Genomic DNA, 7955 nt, shown 5'->3' on the forward strand with positions numbered 1-7955 from the left:
ATTATCTAAGTCTCTTTTTTCTTAGGTAAGAGGATATCTCAGCAAGTGTCTCTTAACTGATTGACTTAATTATTAACATTTATTCATTACATAAATATTTAAGGATCGCTAACTACTCTCACCAAGATAACATAACAGGGAGAAACATTTGCGGTTCAAGATAACACCTATCATCTCATTTGAGAACAGTGCTATTGTGTGTATATATACATATATATTCTAATCCTGAAAGACGATGTTGTAAAAGTGCTACACTCAGTATGCCAGCAAATTTGGAAAACTCAGCAGTGGCCACAAGACTGGAAAAGGTCAATTTCCATTCCAATGACAAAGGATGTTCAAATTACTGTACAATTGCACTCATTTCTCATGAAAGCAAGATTATGCTCAAAATCCTTCAAGTTAGGCTTCAGGAGTACGTGAACCGAAAACTTCCAGATGTACCAGGAGGATTTCTAAAAGGTAGAGGAACCAAAGATCATATTGCCAACATGCCCTGGATCACAGAAAAAGCAAAGGATTTTTTTTTTTTAATCTATTTCTGCTTCATTGACCACATTAAAGACTTTAACTGTATGGATCACAGCAAACTTTGGAAAATTCCTTCAAGAGATGGTAATACCAGACCACCTTACCTATCTCCTGAGAAACCTGTATGCAGGTCAAGCAGCAGCAGTTAGAACGAGACATGGAACAATGGACTAGATCAAAACTGGGAAAGCAGAACGTCAAGGCTGTATATTGTCACCCTGCTTATTTAACTTCTATGCAGAGTATATCACGTGAGATGCCAGGTTGGATGATTCACAAGCTGGAATCAAGATTGCCAGGAGAAATACCAACAACCTCAGATACGTAGATGATATCACTTTAATGGCAGAAAGTGAAGAAGAACTAAAAAGCCCTTGATGAGGGTAAAAGGGGAGAGTGAAAAAGCTGGCTGAAAACTCAGTATTCATAAAAAGAAGATCATGGCATCCAGTCCCATCACTTCATGGCAAATAGATGGGGGAAAAAGTGGAAGCAGTGACAGATTTCATTTTCTTGGGCTCCAAAATTACTGTGGATGGTGACTGCAGCCATGAAATTAAAAAACACTTGCTCCTTGTAAGAAAAGTTACAACAAACCTAAGAAGTGTGAAAAAGCAAAGACGTCATTTTGCCAACAAAGGTCCATGTGGACAAAAGTATGGTTTTTCCAGTAGTCATGTATGGACTGAGCATCAAAATTGATGCTTTCAAATTGTAGAGTTGGAGAAGACTCTTGAGACTCTCAAGGGACTCTTCAGAGTCCCTTCGACTGCAAGGAGATCAAACCAGATTTCCTAAAGGAAATCAACCCTGAATATTCATTGGAAGGACTGATGCTGAAGCTCCAATACTTTGGCCACCTGATGCAAAGAGCCATTGGAAAAGAACCTGATGCTTGGAAAGACTGAGGCCAAGAGGAGAAAGGGACAACAGAGGATAAGATGGTTGGATGGCATCACTAACTCAGTGTACACGAGTTTGAGCAAACTCAGTGAGATAGTGAAGGACAGGGAAGACTGGCGTGCTACCGTTCATGGGGTCATAAAGAGTCAGACACGACTTAGTGACTGAACAATGATATATACATATATATATTACTAAAAAGAAAGTGAAATGAAATGTCTTCTCTCCAGGAGTTGAAAATCTAAAGGAGTGTATTAAACATGGCTGTAACCATGTTACAGCCATATGCGTGTCAAGGGAAAGTGACATGCATATGGACTGCTGCTACTGCTAAATCACTTCAGTTGTGTCCGACTCTTGTGCGACCCCACAGACGGGAGCCCACCAGGCTCCGCCGTCCCTGGAATTCTCCAGGCAAGAACACTGGAGTGAGTTGCCATTTCCTTCTCCAATGCATGAAAGTGAAAAGTGAAAGTGAACTCGCTCAGTCGTGTCCGACCCTCAGCGACCCATGGGATTTGCCAGGCAAGAGTACTGGAGTCGGTTGCCATTGCCTTCTCCAATGCGTATGGACAGTTCTTTATAAGTCAGTAACAGCCAGTAAAAGAGGAACACCAAAATTGGAAGACTCAAATGTACCCAATAAAAACACTTCAAGAGTAATGATGAGAAAACTTAAGTCTTATGAGCTTGACTTTCACATGGTTCATATTTTAAGTATTGTTTTATGTATAATTACATAGAGAAGTAGCACCATCATCTTTCAAGAATTCCAGGGAACTCTAAAAACTTCAAACTGACTCCATAAATATAATTGAAATATGCAGCAATTCAGAACTCTGAGGATGGAATGATCAGTGAAGGAGCTACAGAGGGGAACTTCAAGATGTATGGGAATGTAGCATGTGGAGACAGCAGTCATTGCCACAAAGCGGGGCAATGAGGGAGATGTCTTTAGGCAATCAAACAGATGAGAAGACATCTCATAGCCTCCAGTCTCTCATCAATTACATTTGATCAAAGCTAAGAAATATTTCCAACATTAATAAAAAGTTCTTTACCTAATACTGTCCAGAAAATTCCCAAAATTCATCAGTTTAGAAAGTGCAAAGATTGGATTCAATAAATGATTCAACAAACAAATAAGAAAGAAAAAAAAAAGCTTGCTAAAACATTAAAATAGTTTCTTCTTAAAAGCAACGGCTGTCATTCATAAGTAACATTTTTATAGCATCTTTCACTGAACTTTCTCAAAGTTGCTAAGAGGTGGGATAGAAAGAAACAAAGCAGAAACAGAAAATTTCCCAAATATCATGACATTTATAATACAGAGGTCTAAGCTGGTTTTTAAAACTTCACAGTCTTATGGTGCTAGTTTAAGACTTTCTTCCAAGAAAACTGCAATTCATTATAATCTCAGGCCTATGCTGCTGCCACTGCTGCTGCTAAGTCGCTTCAGTCCTGTCCGACTCTTTGCCAACTTATGGACCCTAGGCTGACAGCCTCCTCTGTCCAAGGGATTTCCCAGCCAAGAATATCGGAATGGGTTGCTATGCCCTCCTCCAGGGGATCTTCCTGACCCAGGGATCAAACCCAGGTCTCCTTAATTGCACGCAAATTCTTTATGGTCTAAGCCATCAGGGAAGCCTCTTAGTTCTCTACTTCATCACAATAACTAAGTAGCTGAATTGAAAAGTACTCTATCTAGAAGGCTCAAACTGCAGTGATATGAGATGGTTAAGAAATTTGTTTTTAGAAGCAGACACAGATAATACAGAGAACAAACTACTGATCACCAGTGTGAAGAAGGAAGGGGGAAGGGGCAATGTGGGGGTAGGTGGGGGGAAAAAGAGGCTACTATTGGATTAAATGAAATCATATGTGAGAAACTTTTGAAAAAAGCACTATAGAATTCAAATAAACTTTCATTAAAAAATTTAATATTCAAGAGACATAGGAAAAATGAAAAAAAAAAATTTGTTTTTAAATGTACCAGTTTCTCCTTTCATGGACTATCCATATAAAACCTGACTTATGGAGGAAGGAAAAAAATACAAACACACATGCCCACAAATAAGTTTTAACAAGTCATTTGACTTCCCCTCTAGGTATATTTTCATTTAAACAAATCTTTGAGTACTGACAAATCAAGACTATAGAGAACACTCTTGGTGTTAAGACCCACCTTAAGTGTGTATTTGTTAAAACAGCTGTCTGAAAAGTAGCCAGGGAGATATTTCCACTTTAGGCTCTAGCCTAGTTCCATGACCCATTTTACTTTTTCTTTCTTTTTAAAACACTGTTAAACAGTGGAAGGTCATGAGAATTTTCCCCTCAATATTTCTCTTGTAAGTGTATGGAAGTTACAAGTATAAGTTTAGAAGTATTTCTCTTTTCCCCTTAAAAAAGTTACCTTCCTTTTTAAAATAGTCATAACTTTCATCTTCCAATTACTTACGGGCAATGTTCCCGTAAATTCATGCGGGCGAAGAGTGCTTAAGTGTGGGAGAAATCAATACTGAGCTTGTAAGTACAACACTATTATTGGTAATCACAATGACATCCGATTATATGTACTTTTAAAAATAGCTTATTTTTCGGTACTTTTTTTTTAAACCAAAAGGATATATTCCACTAAGCAGACTACTTCAAGGACACCCTTGCAAAAAAAAAAAAAAGTTGCTATCACCATACAAACTTGCAACAGTTTAAAATGCCATTATTCCAAACAAACTAGCTTTTGATTTGCCTCTAATCATCAAAGGTTATAGTTCACAATATATTTTCACAAAGACTTCCAATCAAAATTACTCCAGATCGCCGCAAGGAGGTGAGGCAAACGTTTAAGAAAAGAAGGATGAACTTACCTCGTTTAATAAGACGGGCACCCATTCTCCCCGGAGACCTGTCTCCAAACGTCAACGAGAAAATCAATCTGGTAAACTCCCTGTCGACAGTTTTCGAGTATGAGGTTAGGTTCAGGCAGGTGGAGGCCAAATGATTGTAATTAAAGTTAATTAACAGGCCTGCGGTCTCAAAGTGTAGAACAAGTAGGGTGCGGGGGAGCACAGGGATCCGAGCGAACTCATTATCTCTACCGAGTAATTAACTGCTGCCTGAAACTCACTAAAGGGCAGCTCCTTTTCGAGGAAGGGGTCTAGCTGTCTATCCGGCTCTTCCCACTCCTGAATCAAATCCCATTACTAAGTAGAGTTTTTGTATCACTTACCAGCTTCTGGTTTCCTTTTAGACGCCCACATGCGGGAACGAAATCCAAGCGGTAGAAACCGGAGCCGAACACTTGGCGCTCTGGAAATTTACCCAGAGAGGTGCAGGAAAGCGGCGGCTCAGAAGAGACGGTCTTCACGCCCGACCCCGGCCCCGCCGCCCAGCCCACTGCAGTCCCCTGGACTCGCTTTGCACGCGGGCAGCGGAGCTGGGGAGCCGAGGCGGGCGGGGGAGCCCGGTCTCCGGCTTCTCTCCCGGCCCGGCTCGACCAGTCCTCACCCGTCTGTCCCAGGCGCGGGGCCTCCTGCTTCCCTCCCCGCCGGCTGCCCGCACGGCGTCTGCAGCCAGGAGGCGGCCGCGCGGGCGGCGCTGTCACTCGGGCCAGCACGCCGCGGCCGCCGCACCTGGAGGCGGGGATCGCGAGCCCGCGCGCAGCTCCGGAAGCGCCGCGCCCGCCGCCCGCGCCCTGCCCAGGTGCTCCGGCGCCGCGCCTTGGCCGCTTCCTCCAGGCCCGCGGGGGCGGGGAGAGCCGCCAGGCGTGGGGGCAGCGAGGCTCAGCGGCGGGGGCAGCCGAGCCGGCCGCCCTGGTTCCGCAACATAGTTGGGTGGCTGACTCAGTCCGCCCCAACTTGGCCGCGCCTGGCACCCTCGCCACCTGGCGCACCTCGGCCCCAGGGCTCCCGGCTCGGCGGGGTTGGTGAAGCCGCGAGGACGCGTCCTGCAGCCCAAAGCGGCGAAGGCATAGCCCTCCCCGGAGAGATGCCGGTGACCCTACCCCGGCTCAGGACGTCCATTTGGTTGGTCATTGCTCACGGATGGGTGGGTTGTCAAGTGGGCGGAACCTCAGCACCACTGATTATTAGTATTACTCTACTAAGTAGTTTCCAGGTTGCTTCAGCGTTTCCCAAACTTAAGACTCATCTAGGGCGCTAGATTTCCCAGGCTACTTCTGCGTAAAGTTGCACTCAATGGGCCCGGGAATCTGTTTACCAAGCTCAGTGCTGATTAGGCTCGACCCATTATATCGGATTCTCTGTGAGGCAAGGACGAATATTCCCACTTTCTAGTTGAGTTTGCTGGGGAGAGCAACTTGCCCAAGCAGTCATAACTTTAAGGGGTGCAGGGGATTTTCAATTTAGATCTGAATACAGCCTCCTCACAAATGTTTTATATTTCTCCTTGTCTCTCTGCCCCGCTTCTTGTCTCCACCCCTCCGAGGGGAGGGAGAACCCTGCTCTAGTCCTTTTGGCCTCTGAGATCGTTAGATCCCGGAAAGACATTTTCCCGTGGACTTGGACCTTGACACTCTGCTCTTGGAAGTAACAATGAAGCAGCAAGAGGACACGGGAATTTAAACAGAAAAACCCTTGTGCGGCCCGGAATATACTTAAATGTCCGTAAAATCTTACGCTTGCCAGTGACTTCAAGGGCAAGCTCCTTATTTTTATAGTTAACATCTTTGTACAGACTGTACCTGAAATTCTCTCCCTTAAAAGATGAAATGTCCTTACCTTTGTCCTGTTCGTGTTGGTGAAAGTAAAACAATTAGGGGAAGTGCTGAGCTTATTATGAAAATGAAATAATTGGTGAAGTCGAGCGTGGGAGGCTTCCCAGGAGCCCTGGTTCTTGGGAGGCTTCATCTTCAGCGAAAAATCTGCCCATCAAAAAGCACCCTCCTGCCCTGGGAGACTCAGGCAGCTGTGGCAAGCATGTTCCAGAGACAGCAAATCTTCAGTTTCTTTTTAACTAAATACTTTAAAGCAAGACCTATTTTCACCAGGAAAGTTCACTCAACATTTTCCAAATCTCAAGAATTGTCCTTTTTTTTTTTTTCTGTAGACTTTTATTTTTGTGGCTCTTTTTGACTTCCTATTAAGTCCATACTCTTTGTGGGCTTTATTTTCCCTCTCCCTCGTAGTCCTCACATACTTGTCATTTATTTTTATCTTTGTAAGCCATCTTAAATCCTTTTCTGAGCAAGGTGGGTTATAAATAAACAAAAAATCTTACATCAGTTATGGTATGTCTCAGTAAGGCAAGCACTGTTACTGGAACAGAATCCTCAAATTATTTCTCTGGGTAGATTTTATAAAATAACTGAGACTTTGTGCTTTTTTTGTAACAATATCTTAGTTCCTCAATTATCATTCAGTCATTTATTGTTTAAAATTTTTATTTTAAACAGTATAAGATAGTTTTTTTTTCAATAAACAAAATTGAAACTACAGTGATGAGCAAACACAGTGAGACCCCCCAGATTTTCAGTCTTCTCTGAGAAGAAATAAAGTTAAAAGCTGTAAGGCACACTGATGATTCAATAATAGCTCTGGGAAGTGAAAGAAAAGCAGTACCCCCTTACTGAAAGTATACATTGGTTATAAGGTGTATGCTGATTTTAAGAACCTTAATATATGAAGGAAAATAAAAGATGGCTGAAGCAATATGGCAAAATCTTTTGGTAACTGTTCACTAATCATACCAGGTTCTGGCCGAACACCTAGCATATATGTTGTGTTTGTACAACTCCATGAGTTGGAACTCTTTTTCCAATTTTACAAACAAAGCATTGAGACTTAGTTTATAATGGATAAATCAAACACTTTTCATAGCCTATGTGTAATGTATTGATATGTAGCAGCCCTCATAGGCATTCAGGGAGAAAATTACGCAGGAAAACTTTATAAAAATTGAGGTATGAAAAATCTGTTGACTGTCAATGCCATTCTACTGTATCAGTTCAGGTCAGTTGTTCAGTCGTGTCCAATTCTTTGCGACCCCATCAATCGCAGCACGCCAGGCCTCCCTGTCCATCACCAACTCCCAGAGTTCACTCAGATTCACATCCGAGTCTGTGATGCCATCCAGCCATCTCATCCTCTGTCGTCCCCTTCTCCTCCTGCCCACAATCCCGCCCAGCATCAGAGTCTTTTCCAATGAGTCAACTCTTCAGCTTCAGCATCATTCCTTCCAAAGAAATTCCAGGGCTGATCTCCTTCAGAATGGAGTGGTTGGATCTCCTTGCAGTCCAAGGGACTCTCAAGAGTCTTCTCCAACACCACACTTCAAAAGCATCAATTCTTCGGCGCTCAGCTTTCTTCACAGTCCGACTCTCACACCCATACATGACTACTGGAAAAACCATAGCCTTGACTAGACAGACATTTGTTGGCAAAGTAATGTCTCTGCTTTTCAATATGCTATCTAGGTTGGTCATAACTTTATAGTACCAGTTAATTTCCATCTGTCTATTTATTCCAAATATGTATTTGGAATATATCTTTTTATCTCTGTAT

The 7955-nt window shown here is 42.9% G+C and overlaps 1 protein-coding gene across 2 annotated transcripts in view; it reads right to left on the bottom strand.

Moving 5' to 3' along the window:
- The window catches only part of ARAP2 (ArfGAP with RhoGAP domain, ankyrin repeat and PH domain 2), a 194227-nt gene extending 189138 nt beyond the window's left edge, over window positions 1–5089 (bottom strand). For both annotated transcript variants that reach the window (XM_040237993.1, XM_040237994.1), the window contains exon 1: window positions 4664–5089. The gene's annotated coding sequence lies outside the window, so the exon portion shown is untranslated. The remainder of the gene's footprint in view (window positions 1–4663) is intronic.
- Between the last annotated feature and the right edge of the window lie 2866 nt (window positions 5090–7955).

This window comes from Oryx dammah, unplaced genomic scaffold (genome assembly GCF_014754425.2).
Source record: "Oryx dammah isolate SB20612 unplaced genomic scaffold, SCBI_Odam_1.1 HiC_scaffold_3, whole genome shotgun sequence".
Taxonomy (NCBI): Eukaryota; Metazoa; Chordata; class Mammalia; order Artiodactyla; family Bovidae; genus Oryx; species Oryx dammah.